Source organism: Cucurbita maxima, unplaced genomic scaffold (assembly GCF_002738345.1).
Source record: "Cucurbita maxima cultivar Rimu unplaced genomic scaffold, Cmax_1.0 Cma_Scf00042, whole genome shotgun sequence".
NCBI classification, from domain to species: Eukaryota; Viridiplantae; Streptophyta; class Magnoliopsida; order Cucurbitales; family Cucurbitaceae; genus Cucurbita; species Cucurbita maxima.
In genome coordinates this window covers 653,717-669,111 of record NW_019272058.1, presented here as the reverse complement: position 1 = coordinate 669,111, position 15,395 = coordinate 653,717, and the positions used below count along the sequence as shown (strand labels likewise).

General features: G+C 41.8%; 1 long non-coding RNA gene across 1 annotated transcript; it reads right to left on the bottom strand.

Annotated features, from left to right (window-relative positions):
- Positions 1-5,116: 5,116 nt before the first annotated feature.
- Positions 5,117-5,384, bottom strand: LOC111469951. Its single transcript, XR_002714957.1, has 2 exons — positions 5,284-5,384; positions 5,117-5,209 (listed from the first exon to the last, which is right to left on the bottom strand). It is a non-coding gene; the product is annotated as an uncharacterized LOC111469951 (long non-coding RNA).
- Positions 5,385-15,395: the final 10,011 nt, after the last annotated feature.

Sequence of the window (15,395 nt, the reverse complement as noted above, 5' to 3'; positions counted from 1 at the left end):
CAAAGCGAGCGCTCTACCATCTGAGCTACAATCCCATGATTCTTACATCATAAAACCCTAAATGTCCCATCATAAATAATGGTGAAAATAAAAAAAATATCAAAATATTAATAAGAAATAGTTTGTTTTGGTTATGCGGGGCATCGATAATTGTGAAAATGAAAAAAATATAATAACAAATTAAATACTTTCTTTTGGAGATGCAGGTTACCAATCCCCGTACAACTCGCATGCAAAGCGAGCGCTCTACTATCTAAGCTACATCTCCACAATTTTTACGTCACAAAACCCTAAACATCTCGTCATGAATAATAGTAAAAATGAATAAATATCACTACTCATTATATCATAATTAAGGAAATATTGAATAAAAATAAAATAGTAATAACGAATAGTTTCTTTTGGAGATGTGAGGTATCGATCCCCGTATCTCTCGCATGCTACATTCCCACGATTTTACATCAGAAAACTTTAAACTTCCCGTCATCAATGATATTAAAAATGAAAAACTATCTCCGCTCATTATGTCGTAAATAAGGAAAAATTTAAAAGAACTAATATATTTAGTAATCGATTCCTTTGTTGATGCATGGTATCAATCCCAGTACTTCTCACATAGCGCAGGATCTCCTTTCACTGTAGCCAACTAGCTTGAGTTTCTCCTTTCCGCTCCCTGCGCAGTATCTTATACCCCAGCCTCTGGTTCCGGCTACATAGCGCAGGATGCGCTTGACAGCCGCTAAATGCTCCTCCCTAGGTGCTTCCATAAACCGGCTCACATATCCAACAGAATAAGCAAGATCAGGACGAGAGTTTACCAGATAGCGTAGACTCCCGACAATGCTGCGGTAATTGGTGGAGTCGACTGTCGTCGTAGTGCCAACCTTCCTTAGTTGGAGTCGGGCCTCCATTGGCGTCCTTGTAGGATTACTGTCCACAAGTCCAGTTGTGTCCAGCAGCTTCTTTGCGTATGCACTTTGGCAGATGGAGATGCCGGTAGAATTCTGTTGCACTTCGATGCCGAGATAGTAGCTGAGCACGCCGAGATCGCTCATCTCGAAGTTTTTCGACATCTCCTTCTTGAACCTTCTGAGGACTTCCATGTCACCTCCAGTGATTATGAGGTCGTCGACGTACACTCCCACGATTAGTCGCTTCTTGTCATGGCCGTGCGTGTACATGCCATGCTCAGAGGCGCAACGTTTGAATTTCAGTGACAGTAAAGTACTGTCGAGCTTCGCGTTCCAGGCTCGTGGAGCTTGTCGAAGCCCGTAGAGTGCCTTGTGCAGGCGCAATACTTTATTGGGGTTGTTGTTATCCAGGAAGCCAGGTGATTGTCGGACATAAACAGTCTCCTTCAGCTCTCCGTTAAGGAAAGCAGACTTTACGTCCATATGGTGAACCTCCCAAGAGTAATGTGCTGCAATTGCAAGTAAGAAACGAACGGATTCTAACCTTGCCACTGGCGCAAATACCTCTTCGAAGTCCACTCCTTGCTTCTGGACGTAGCCCTTCGCCACCAGACGGGCCTTGTGTTTCACAACTTCTCCTTTTTCGTTGCGTTTCAGTTTGAAGACCCATTTGAGCCCTATGGCTTGGTGTCCCGGCGGCATATCCTCCAGACTCCACGTCTGATTTTCGGTGATGGATGTCATCTCCTCCTGCATTGCCTTCAGCCAGCACGGGTTCTTTTCTGCTTCGGCGAAGGTGTTCGGTTCATCTGCACTGATGGCATGTAGTTCGGCCACTTCTTCGAGCTCGCGCACTGCCAGTCCAGGTGGTTCACCTCCTCCTACTAGGTCGTCCATCCTCCGGTACCTGGCCTTCAGATCAGTATCGTGATCGGCATCCAGCGTCGAATCCGCAGTCCGTGGTGTTGCGAATTCCACTGGTTCAGGGGTTGCACCTGCTGGCTGCGGTGACGGCTGCTGATGCTGGGCTCCTCCTTCTTCCGGCTCGGTGATGAGGTACTCCACCGTAAATTGATTTGGATTATGGTCTGCCTCGTTCACGTCATTCCACTGCCAGAAGGTGCTTTCGTCGAAGACGACGTTGCGTGACACGTGAGCTCGCCCCCCTACAGGATCATATAGTCTGTACGCCTTGCTCCCGGGTTCATAGCCGATAAAAACGACCTTTAGCCCCCTAGGATCGAGCTTGGCGAGGTGGGGACGTGTTACCTTCATGTAAGCGACGCAGCCGAACACGCGAAAATGATGTACCGCTGGTTTTTTGTTGTACCAGGCCTCATATGGTGTCTTCCCGTCAAGGCTTCGGGTTGGTGACCGATTGAGGAGATATACGGCCGTCATTACTGCCTCTCCCCAGAATCTCCCAGGCATCCCGGCCGTCACCAACAATGACCTTGCTGTCCCGACGATGGTCTGATTCCGGCGCTCCACCACTCCGTTCTGTTGGGGGGAGTAGGGCGCCGTTAGGTGCCGTTGTATGCCGATTTCGTCACAATACTTACCGAAACTTGTCGAGGTGAATTCTCCGCCTCGGTCTGTGCGCAGCACTCGCATCTTCTTCTCACATTCGGCCTCCGCTCGCGCTTTAATGCACTTAACCGCCTCTGCCGCCTCACGAAGCGGCTTTTGTCATCGACTAATAGGAGGAAGAAACTCTTACCGCCTGGGGTTGCCGGCTTGATGGGCCCGCAGATATCGCCGTGTATAAGCTCCAACGGCTCATCGGCTCGATAGGATGTTCGAGACGGAAAGGGTGTGCGCCTCTGTTTGCCGATGAGGCACCCGTCGCACAGCTTGTTCACACCTTTGATTGCTGGCAAACCGTGCACTAACTTCTCCTTCTGTAGTTTTTCTAGAGCAGGAAAGTTTAAATGCCCGTACCTTGCGTGCCACCTCCAAGATACCTCTTCGGTCTTGGCTGAGAGACTGACAGGTTGCTCTATCTCTAACTCCAGGATGTAAAGACGGTTTGTCGTGCGCCTTGCCTGTGTGAGCAGCCGTCGTTGATTATCGCAAATTTTGAGTAATCCGCGCTCGATGGAGATGAAACAGCCTGTCTCATCGAGTTGACCCAGGCTCACAAGGTTAGCCTTGAGCCTCGGGATGAAGTAGACGTCGGTCAGCTTGCGATGCTCGCCTCCCTTGCTGGCGAATAGGATGGTGCCGCGTCCTTCGATCTCGACGACGGATCCGTCGCCGAATTTCACCGTCCCGCGGATCCCCGAGTCGAGTTCGGAGAATGCAGATCTAGCCCCGGTCATATGGTTTGTTGCCCCTGTGTCTAGGATCCATCGCCGGTCCTTGTGTTGCTCGTCCCCGCTCGCTGATCTGAGCGAACACTCGCTCCTCCTCCAGTTGAATTGGCTCCCTAGCTGGTGCCACCTTTGCTACCCCCAGCTGGAGCTCTTTCTCGAGTTCAACATCGTTGTTGATTACCTCCATTTCCGTGGATTTGGAATCGATAGTGGGGACACATGCACTTACCATGAAGAGAGCTGGCTCATCCTCCTCGGATTGAGCCACATGGGCCTTTTCGGCCTTCTCCTTGTTCCTAAGCTTGCTCCAGCAATTCCTGCTTAGGTGTCCTCTCTTCCCACAGTTCGTGCAGATTGGTCTGCCATTGGTCGACTCCTTCTTTTGATTCCCATCTTTCCCGCGCATGCGCCCGTGGGAGATCCATGGCTTCTTACCGTCTTTGCGGCTGGAGGAGGACCCGTTGCTCTCGCCGGTGTTGTCACGGAGCTTTAGACGTGCAAGCCATTCCTCCTCAGTGAGGAGTAGACGACCCCCCTTGTCGACAGCTGAAATGGTATTTTTCTTCCGGTCACCTCTTCTACCGTTAGGTCGTTCACGTCAAGCAATGTCTCGATTGAAATTGCAACTTGCTCGAGGTGATCAGGGACAACGTGCAGCATCTTCTTCACGATTTCTGTCTCGCTGATGCTGCCACCGAGTGTGGTGATGTTGTTGGCGAGCCCCGTGATCCGCATTGAAAAATCATCGACGGATTCATGCACTTACCATGAAGAGAGCTGGCTCATCCTCCTCGGATTGAGCCACATGGGCCTTTTCGGCCTNAAAAGCACTTCGGATTGTTGATTCATCACCAGAGATGGCTTAGAACCAATAGTTCATTATCTAATGGATTTTTCCGTTCTAATACTCCATCCGAGAGTTATCAGTATTTATCAAATCTGTTCCTATCTAACGGAACGCTATTGGATCAAATGACAAAGACATTGTTGAGAAAAAGATGGCTTTTCCCGGATGAAATGTTTGTTGCTATCTGTTACAATAACGAATCATTGGTTTAACTGAATAACTAAATAAAATAGATAGACCCTTCTCTTCGTCTTAGGTCGACGGATCTTCTCCATTGAAAGATCCCCTATATGGATAATACACATTCCAGTTCAACGAGCCTAATTCTAATTGTTTTGTTCCGAAGCAAACCACGGGGCGGTTCGTCCTATTCAGATATTCACGACCAAGAAACACTGGATTCTCTTTCGGGTAGGCCCTGAAAGGAGAAGGAAGGCTGGAATGCCAACAGGCGTCTATTATTGAATTCACCCGACCCGATAGTACCCCATTTTTGGAACGTCCAGTGCCAAAGTCACTGAATGGGTAAGTCGCCAATCCCTAAAACGGACTATGTAATGTACTTTATCTGCTGGGTTACGGGTGGGCATTTTACCAGAGGTTTCTATTGTATCAATCTACCCTTGTTTAATTCCTGTTGAAGCATATACTCGGGGGGGGGTGCAGGGCGGACGATTTCAAAGCGGACTCCCATTCATTAGATAGAGAAGATCGCCAAGATTTCGTGATCCGCTGCCGAACTTATTCCTTCCAATTCAACGGGCATTCTCAACATTATGCCTTGAAGAGGACTCGAACCTCCACGCTCTTTAGCACGAGATTTTGAGTCTCGCGTGTCTACCATTTCACCACCAAGGCATCTTGAAAGTGAATCATATTCCATGAATATGATATCTATCTAGTGTGATGTATGGAATATATGACAACGGTGGAGTGTTAGAGTATTTCTATTGCTCGGTCATGTCATATAGGTCCGAGTCGGACATCCAATTGCTTCGATTTGAATTATCCGGAGGATGCCTTACTATTATATCAAAAAGATGGACAATCAAACCTATTTCTCGATTCAATAGAAGCCCAAAGAGATGAATAGGGTCCCAAATAACGAGAGATATGTAAAAAACAGGTCCGTACGCCTGCCTATTCCTAATCCTAAATGGAATGTAAGGACGTAGGGATCCATATGTAAACATAGTATCTATTTAAATACGCTCGGATGACCCCTTCTCATAATTAGAATGTATATAACCTAGCCCTATTCCGGTCTGGCCCGGTATGGAATGAACTTATAATCATGGAATCGACTCGATCGGAGGAAACTAAACAGGAACAAGAGGGATCCACCGAAGAAGATACTTCTCCTTCCCTTTTTTCGGAAGAAAAGGAGGATCCGGACAAAATCGATGAAACGGAAGAGATCCGAGTGAATGGAAAGGAAAAAACAAAGGATGAATTCCACTTTAAAAGGACACGCTATCAAAAGATAAAAAGACCTGTTTATGAAACTTCTTACCCTCCGGATGGAAATAAAGAAAATTACAAAATGCTGTTAGATTTAGATACAGACGAAAAAGATATGTTCTGGTTTGAAAAACCTCTTGTGACTATTCTTTTCGACTATAAACGATGGAATCGTCCACTTCGATATATAAAAAATAACAGATTAGACACCCGTTTCAAATGCATATCCCATTTTTGCACAGCAGGGTTATGAAAATCCACGAGAAGCAACCGGCCGTATTGTCTGCGCCAACTGCCATTTAGCTAATAAGCCCATGGATATCGAGGTTCCACAAGCGGTACTTCCTGATACTGTATTTGAAGCAGTTGTTCGAATAGCCCATGGATATCGAGGTTCCACAAGCGGTACTTCCTGATACTGTATTTGAAGCAGTTGTTCGAATTCCTTATGATATGCAACTGAAACAAGTTCTTGCGAATGGGAAAAGGGGCGGTTTGAATGTTGGGGGCTGTTCTTATTTTACCCCGAAGGGTTTGAATTAGCCCCCCCCCCAGCATCTCTGGGGGCACAGATCGTAATATGGCGGCAAACGCCAACCGATCCTCACGGTACTCAATCGTTTCTCCTTCCTCTGGCTCAACACCATGCCATAACCCTTGCGCCTGGCAAACGCCAACCGATCCTCACGGTACTCAATCGTTTCTCCTTCCTCTGGCTCAACACCATGCCATAACCCTTGCGCCTGTAGGTTGACGCGCATCAACAAGATCCATTCGTTATAATTGGACTTTGTCAATATTGGATACTGAACGACGGCAGTCGTTGTCTCCCTGATCACTCGCTCAACAATAACTTGACGCCCTCTTCGTGGCGGCGGTGATGGAGATGTCGGCACACGACGACGGCATGGAGGAGTGAGTGAGCCTGCCCGAGATGGGTCCCACGATGTGTGTGTTTTTACACTTTGCATTTTCTTCTACTCGAACCTGAGACCTTTGTGATGTTAGGTCAAAGCTCTAACCACTTGAGCTATTCAACTTGTTTGTTGATAGGTTGGCTCCTCTGCAATGATATACACCGATCTTCAACCTGGCTCTGATACCACTTGTTGGTTTTCACAGAATTTCGGTGAGAGGAAATTGGGAAAATGAGTAACAAAAAGGAGAGAGAAAAATAACTCTGAATTTGACTGCGTTCAGGTTGTTTTATTTTCTGAACAAATCTCCTATTTAAAGTAAAAAAGAATTCTAAAATTGGCTGGAGAGTGGCCAACTAAATCTGTGCCACTCCCTTCTAAAACTCTGGTGATCCATTCGACGTGATTTGTCAAATGGTCAAACTCACGATTTTCTGAAATCGTGTGAATAAGAAAAACGGTAAAACTCAGGTTTTATCCACGTCAATAACTTGAAACGTTATTATTCCGACCAAGAAAACATCAAGTAGAAGCAGGTGGTATGACGTCATGCAAAGAAGTTAAAAGTTTCAAGCAAAGAAAGTAGGAAATACATCAATAAAGAAGACTTTAAGAGTTAACAAATCGAGAAGTGATTTTCAACAGCCCCTAGAAGGTTGGAAAAGACTTCTCAATACTGAGATCAGCTAGAAGCGCGTCGCGAGACCTAAAGTCAGTCTCATCCTACAACGTTGAGTTTATGAAGAGCCGGTTGATAGAGATATTGACAAATTGTGTAAGAGCAGATGTCGCGGTCATGATTGGTCAAGGCGTATTGCCTATGGCTGCATGTTAGATGTCTCAACTATTCTTGTAAATGATTTCTGGTTCATGGTGACATGCTCATTCCAAACCCCTTTTATTTTCTTACATCTTAGATATGTCTTTACTATTATTGTTGTGCCAATATGGGGTGTATGATTAGTTCTCAAAATCATATCTACACCCATCACGACTAAAATGTCTCAAAATGTACTATAAGAAACCGTGATCAGTTGTTGTTTGTTCACTTTTAGCTTATAACATTGCTCTATTTGAAATTGTTTTTAACGTATTTCCTCGCTCACGTTTTCTAAAATATTTATTCTAAACGTGATTTGAGCATACATTGCTATTGTTCGTTCGGTCTAAATTTTGCATGGTTGACTTGTTCATTGGATTAGAACAAATGTCACATAATCATTGTCTCACTACTGCAAGAGTGCGATTGTGACACTTGTCTTCCATTCAGTTGTGGGCCGCATCTTCTGACTAGTTACGTGAGTTTGGCTTGGAGCATACGTGTAGGTTGAAAAAGAAATGGTAGGATGCGGACTGCGAACAAGGGTTGGGCCACGGAAGATTTTTTTTTTACCACATATGGAGTTTGGGCTAGTGAGTCTTAAATTTGAGTTCGTTTGAAAATTTTTGGTTCATTTTTTAGTTCAAACAAATCCAAATTAAACCTACTATTTCCTTATTTCTTGCACGACTCACTCTTATTCTCTGTTCTGCCTCTTCTTTCTCTCTGAAACTTCTTTAAAGGCTATTCTTCATCATTATTTGGGAGCATCTTCCTTAAAAGGATTGTGACCACAGATGACCTATGTAGAAAATTTATACCCCCTTTCCTAAATCCTTTAGCGGACAACATACCCAAAACAGATTCGCTAACCAGACTGAGCTACACCTCGTCTCACCCCCCCGGAGCATATGGATCCACCCAATTGATGAACACTCAACCAAACTCGCCCATCTTATTTGGCATAGGGATGCGAGAACCAATCCGAGTAATCTACAGTGGGGAGACTCTTTAAAGCAACAAGCGAGAATGGCTAGGTTGATAGTAGGGTTAAAGAAAAGGCGAGTATGAAAAGACGTATCGCGTAACCGTCCCTGTAAGCAGCTTCATTCTTTCTTGATCTATGAACCTAGTTTATGAAAAAAAATCAGTCTTTCGGCTGAAAGTGTGACTGTTGGGTATGGATAAGCAAGACCTCTTGGTTCGGGCGAAACCGAAGATGTTGGCTAAGAAAGCTAAGCAGGCAAGTACAGGACGGACAAAATGCACATACAAATTGATTGACATGAAACCTCTCCCTCTCTCTTTGGCTAGATGGTTAGTTGCGCGATAAGCGGGAAAGCATACCAGGTAGGGAAAGAAAGGCTGCTCGATCTCCTATAAGGCGAATCCTCAATGGCGAGCTCACTAGGCAATGCTATAAATCTGATAGAAGTCCAAGGTTTCGTCTACTACGGACCAGGAAGTTCTTGAAGGAGCTAACATGAAATGAGAAGTACATTCGATTACGACAACTAATAGATAGCAAACTTTTTGGTAGAAACTGAATGATCTCTTGGCTCAGGCAAGAAAATGAAAAGGTAGTCGTACTCCTATCTTTTTCGTCAGACGATAGAAAAGTTTGAGCTGAAAGATTGAATCACTCCGGGTAAGAAAGGCGAGCATAGCAGGTTTCTCCAAACGTATAAACAAAAAGAGGAAGCAACAGGTCTTGAAGAGGATACCGATACGCATACATTCTCGCATGGAAGAACCTAGCTGAACCGGATCAAGGGTCCTAATCTAGTCCGACTGACCTTGTTTGGCTGGCCCCTGACCCTTGCAATGAGGTCAACCCATACGTGCTTTTTCCTTTCATTTAGTGAGATAGCTTACCAGCTCTTTCGGCTCATAGCAGCAGTATGAAAAGCGGAATCCTCATCCTGAGTCGAGTCCGCATTGCCATACGAATCGACTCGACCAAACCAAGAGTTCCTATTTTTTCTTTAACGAAAGCGGATCTAACAGTTTCGATAAAACCAACCTCTTTTAAAGAAGGAGTCGCTTTACCTTGATCACCGTGGACATACGCAGCTCCCGCTTTACCTTTACCTACTGTGAAAAGGAAAGTTCCCTCACGATAGGCCCTCCCAGCTCCCGAACGTCTTTCTATTAATCGAGAGAGGTATAGAATAGTACAACAAACCAACAAGACAAAAATGGACTCATAAGGTCAGGGAAGCGATTTCATTTGTGTTATCCGCCAAGGAAATGATCAAGAAATTCTCTATACACAGCTGAGAGATGACCGTATTGTTGCACATATTGAATAAAGTACCGTAGGCAAGCGAAGCTTTTGAAAATGAAAGCGTGTAGAACTCAGATCCACTTTCTTTTCGATTCGTAAACTTCAGATCTGATCTTCCTTTCGTCTCCAGGTGACTGAGAGAGAATTTGGGCCTGGCGTGCATCTGGTTCGGTCAACAATAAGGTACAAAGCGGATTGATTAAATGGGCTTGAAGTTCCATTATCGTTATGTCGAAGATCTCTACTAGATTTAGTGCACTTTGGTAGTTGCGAATGTTGCCGTAATCGAATGTCTTTCTCATTCGACATTCTCTCTTACCAAGCACTCATACTCACCAGGGTTGAGGAGACAGCCCATGAGCTAATTGGGCTTTGAGATTGCATATACGCAAAAAGAGCTCACTTTCGACTTTCTACCTCGGCGTTTTGTGCCCGGTTCTGGTTCAGCAAAGGGTCTGATCTCTTTCATTGAAGCACATTGATGCCGAAGGAGTCTTCAGAACCGGTGGAGAGGCTATGATGACTTCAGGCTATTCAAATAGCATGACTGATACCACAAAGAAAGGGTATCTAAGTCACACTAATAGAATAGCTTTTTCATAATAATTATCTCGATATATAATACCAAAAACCTGTCTGATGACTGATAAGGTAAGGGGTTTCAAAAGACAAAAGAATGACAATTCTAGGTGTGATAGAAGAGATCTTTTTTTTTTTTCAGTGTGCGCAGTACGCCTGCCTTCCCGACAACGGACAGGTTACGAGGCTTTGCACTTCGGCCCCTGAGAATACCACATCAAGGTGACAGGATTCGAACCTATGGTTCTCTGAAACTTCTTCATCGACACATAATGAAAAGTTTATAGAAAGAATACAATAGGACAACATAATGAAAAGTTTTTAGGAAGAATACAATAGCACAATTTGTGTAATGCTCTTTTGAAGTCTGGCTCGAGACGATCTTTATTCTTCCAAGAATATGTTTCATTCCTTATTCTCATCTTTTTGGTTCAATGTTTAAAAACCTCATTTTAAATCATATTATGTTGCATAATTCATTTTGTGTTTCATTCCCTATTCTCATCTTCTTGGTTCAATGTTTAAAAACCACATTTTAAATCATATTATCTTGTCTAATTCATTTTTATATAATATTGTTGGGGGCATTTTGAGAATCGAACTTGAGAGACCTCTCACATTCAAAACAATAATCATAACACTAGACCAAATGCCTTTGTACCAAGTCTAAAATTCTTAGTTTCTAGTCTATATATTTTCCGTGCCTCAATATGAAATTTATATAAGTTGAAGTTGTGCATTGCCACGCATTCCTTTCGGTTAGGCCCCATTAACTATTCTATTTTTTTCATTTGGAAAAAGGGCATTCCGAGAATCAAACTCAAGACCTCTTACACCCAAAATAAGAATCATACCACTAGACTAAATGCTTTTATTATGGACAATATATTAAGTTGTTTATGGAATGTATCATTATTATTTCATTTATTTTCTTTGTTAATGAAATCCAAGAGCAATTATTATTATTATATCTTTTAGATCTAGACGGCTGTTAAATTATTTACATAGGGTTTGCGACAATTACTGTAGAGAGAAGAAAATAGTGTAAGTTTTAGTTTGATAGTTCCATTTGAGACACATATCGTGGAGTACACAAGTAAAGCAAATATCGAAAGTTATGATTTGGATAGGCATGCCTATTGAAAGTGGAAAAGATAAAATGATATTAAGAGCATTATCATTAAGAGGGTTGAAAATGATGTCGATACTACAGTTGAGAAAGAATCATAGCCATGATGAATCTATGCTTGCTGCTATTGATGTAATTGAAAAGGGGAGCTCGAGTGAGCCAACCTCAATAGAAACCTTGTTGCCACTACATGAACACCATGACGCAAAACAAGGTCAGATAATGGATTTATCCCCACTAGGAGAGACAAAAATAAGGTCAGGTACTAAAGAAGGAAGACAAAAACAAACTACTGAAGCAACACATGTTCACACAGAAATATCATTTAGACGATTGAAGAGAAGGGTCAGTCGGAAGCGTCAACCATAGTAATTTGAAGAAAAATAAAGAGTTCATATAAGTAAAGGTCAGATCAACTTCGAGTTCAAAGCAACAAGAACCAAAGACTGGTGTGAAAATACTATGAACTAGCTAAAGTTATCCATAAGATTATGAAGACATCATATAGAATCCAATTGCTCTTATGGATGCGGACTAACCATGTTGTCCACGTTAGCAACTTGAAACGTTATTATTTCGACCAAGAAGACATCAAGCAGAAGCAGGTGGTATGACGTCATACAAATAAGAAAAAGTTTCAAACGAAGAAAGTAGGAAAGACACGAACAGAGAAGACATGAAGACTCAACAAACCGAGAAGTGATTTTCAACAGCACCTAATAGGTTGGAAGGGACTCCTCATTATGAGATCATTTGGAAGCGCATCGAGAGATCTAAAGTCAGCCTCATCCAATAAATTGTGTGGGGGCAGATGTCACAGTCATGATTGCCCAAGGCATGTTGCCTGTGGTTGCATGTTGCATGTCTCAGCCATTCTTGTAAACGATTTGTTGTCCAAGGTAGTTATTTGGGCAATGTTAATTTTTACTGGTTATTTGGGTGACACGCCTTGAGCAATCATGACCGTCACAATTGGCTAAGACATTTGTTGTCCATATGTTATTGTTGTCCAAGAGACTCCTCATTATGAGGTCATGGTTGGCTAAGACATTTAAAGAAGTTTTACCTAGGGCAACTTCTATCACAATCCTCTTCTCGCTCTCTGAAACTTCTTTAAATTTTATTGTTCATCAGTTATTTGGGCGCATCTTCCTTAAAAGAATTGTGACGACAGATGATCTAAGTAAAACATCTATTGGGAGATCAATGCAATAGAGAATCTGTGTCCCTTTCCTGAAACCTTCAGCGGACAACATAATAGAGAGTTCCTAGAAAAAATATCATAGAACAATTTGTGTAATGCCTTTGAAGTTAGGCTCGAGGCTCTATCTTATCTCCCAGGAATATGGTTCATTCTCTATTCACATCAATTCTACAATAGAAAGTGGTACCCTCATCTTCTTTTACAAAACTTTCTCAAAGTCCTCATGGAATGATTTGAAAGTGGTACCCTCATCTTCTTTTATAAGACTACCTCGGCCTTCATGGAATGATTATGCTATGTTGATTCTTAGAGAAAGGAGTAGGAGTAGGAGTAGATGACTGTTTATAGTCCAAGTCCCAAAAAAGTATGTCTTGATGTCAAGAAAGGAGAGGAATCCTCGAATCATACATACACAAATTTCCTTTGTTTGTTTATTCTTGTTGTTTGCTCTCTTCAATTAACATGTTATAAAGACACTCGTAAAATATAATTAAATATAGCTTCGTTTTTTTTTCTTTCCAAATATCCATCTAAACATACGTACCCATACGTGTTTCTGTGGGTCTTAGTGTAACGGGTTTGTCTGGAAATATACGTACCCATATTTTTCCGCCGCGTCGTGCATTTTGTGTCATTTCCCTTCGTCCCTAATTCATAATTTATAGACGAATTTTCCACTGCCATTGAAACATCTAGAATTTCTATAATTTCATTCTTGATTTTTTTGAATCTTTTGACAGAAAAGTCTTCTTGGATGGAGCCTTCTTTTTTTAAGCACCTTGTAATTATTATTCTATAAAAAATTTAATGATTCTGGAAGTTCATAAAAATTAGAAAAAGTACCATTTTCTCAATGTTTTTTCAATTTTACTTGTTTTTTGCTTTTAGATAAACCTAGTAGGAATTATACACTGTCTCTTTTTGGAGACCTTGAGTGTTGCAAATTCTCCTCTCCTTTGAAAACTTTCGGTCATCGAAAGTTCTTATTCTAAAATAGGTCAGGGTACAAGGTTCTTATTTGCCTTCTGTTTCCCAAGCGGCTTCTTCTACTTTATGATTCTTCCATGGGACCTTAACAAGAGTGATTTTCTTGTTTCTCAATCTTTTGACTTTCTTGTCTATTATTTGAATCGGGTCTTCTTTATACGTTAGGTCATCTCTCAAGAAGAGAGTTTTATGAGCCAGTACGTGCGAAGGATCTAGGGTATACTTCCGTAGTATGGATACATGAAAGATATTAAATACTGCGGATAAATTTGGGCATTGCCCGATTCTATAGGCCACAGATCCAATCCTTTCTAATATCTCAAGAACGGATAAACCTAGGGCTTAGCTTCCCCTTTTTACCCTACCTGAGCACCCCTCTCATGGGGTGCTACCTTTAGGAACTACCAACAATTCCATGTCCTTGCTCCTTAGGTCTGCATAGCTTTTCTCTCGTCTTTGTGCGGTTTGTATCCTAGCTTTAATCTTCTGGACTGCGACGTTGGTAATTTGCACCAGCTGTGGCCCAATAGTTTTTGTTTGCCCTCCTTCTTTCGAAAAGATAGGGGATCAAAATCTTCATCCATAGAGAACCTCGTATGTGGCCATGTATGGTGGCTTGGCAAATATTATTATAAGCAAATTTCAAAAGGGGTAGGTACTCATCTCAGCTTCCTGCACAATCCATCACATATACCCTCAACATGTCTTCCAATATTTGCTTGAGCATTTGCGTTTGACCATCTGTTTATGGGTGGAATGTCATACTATAACTGCATACCCAATGCCTTTGTTGAATTTTCCAGAAGCGAGATTTAAATCTAGCATCTCGGTCTAATACTATTTCATTTTGTTGAATTTTCAGAAGCGTACCCAATACCTTTACTGATGAAAATTCATTTTTAATGTTAGCAAGAGTAGCTTAGTTGAGAGATTGTTAGACTGAAGATTTGAAGGTCACACATGTTTTATCCACGTTCAACGCACCTAATACAAGTTTATTACTTGACTATACAATCTAAAAACATAACTTGCTTATTCAATCTAAAATTAGTGATTATTCATTTTTTAAATATAATGAATTAGCGGAAGTACCTTTACTTATGAATTTTCATTTTTAATATTAGCGGGGATAACTCTGTGGGGAGAACGTCAGACTGAAGATTTGAAGGTCACGTGTTTGATCTCCACGTTCACCGCACCTGATTCTAGTTACATAACCCGACTATTCAATCTAAAATTAGTCATTATTCCTTTCTGAAATCTCAATGAATTATCGAAAATACCTAACGTGTTCTAGTTCATCACACCTTATACAAGTTGGATAACTTAAATATCTTATTAAAAATTAGTGATTATTTTTATTTAAAATTAAAATGAATTAGCGAAAATACCTTTACTGATGAATTTTCATTTTTAATGTTAGTGTGGATAGCTCAGTTGAGAGAGCATTTGAAGATTTGAAGGTCTCGTGTTCGATCCATGTTCACCATACATGGTTCATGTTGCATAATTTGACTATTCAATTTAAAATTAGTGATTATTTCTTTTTAAAATTTCAATTAATTAGCGGAAATACCTTTACTTAAAAACATTCATTTTTAATGTTAGCGGGGATAGCTCAGTTTAGAGAGCGTCAGATTTAAGATTTGAAGGGTTCGATCTCCATGTTTACCGCATCTGTTTCGCATAACCTAACTATTCAATAAAAAACTAGTCATTATTTATTTTTAAAATTTCAATGAATAAGCTAAAATACCTTTATTGATGAATTTTCAATTCTAATGATTGCGGGGATAGCTAAGTTGGGAGAGCGTCAAACTGAAGATCTAAAGGTTACGTGTTCGATCCACGTTCACTGCTTGTGGTTCACGTTGCATAATTTGACTCTTAAATTAGTGATTATTTATGTTTAAAATATAATGAATCAGTGAAGATTGA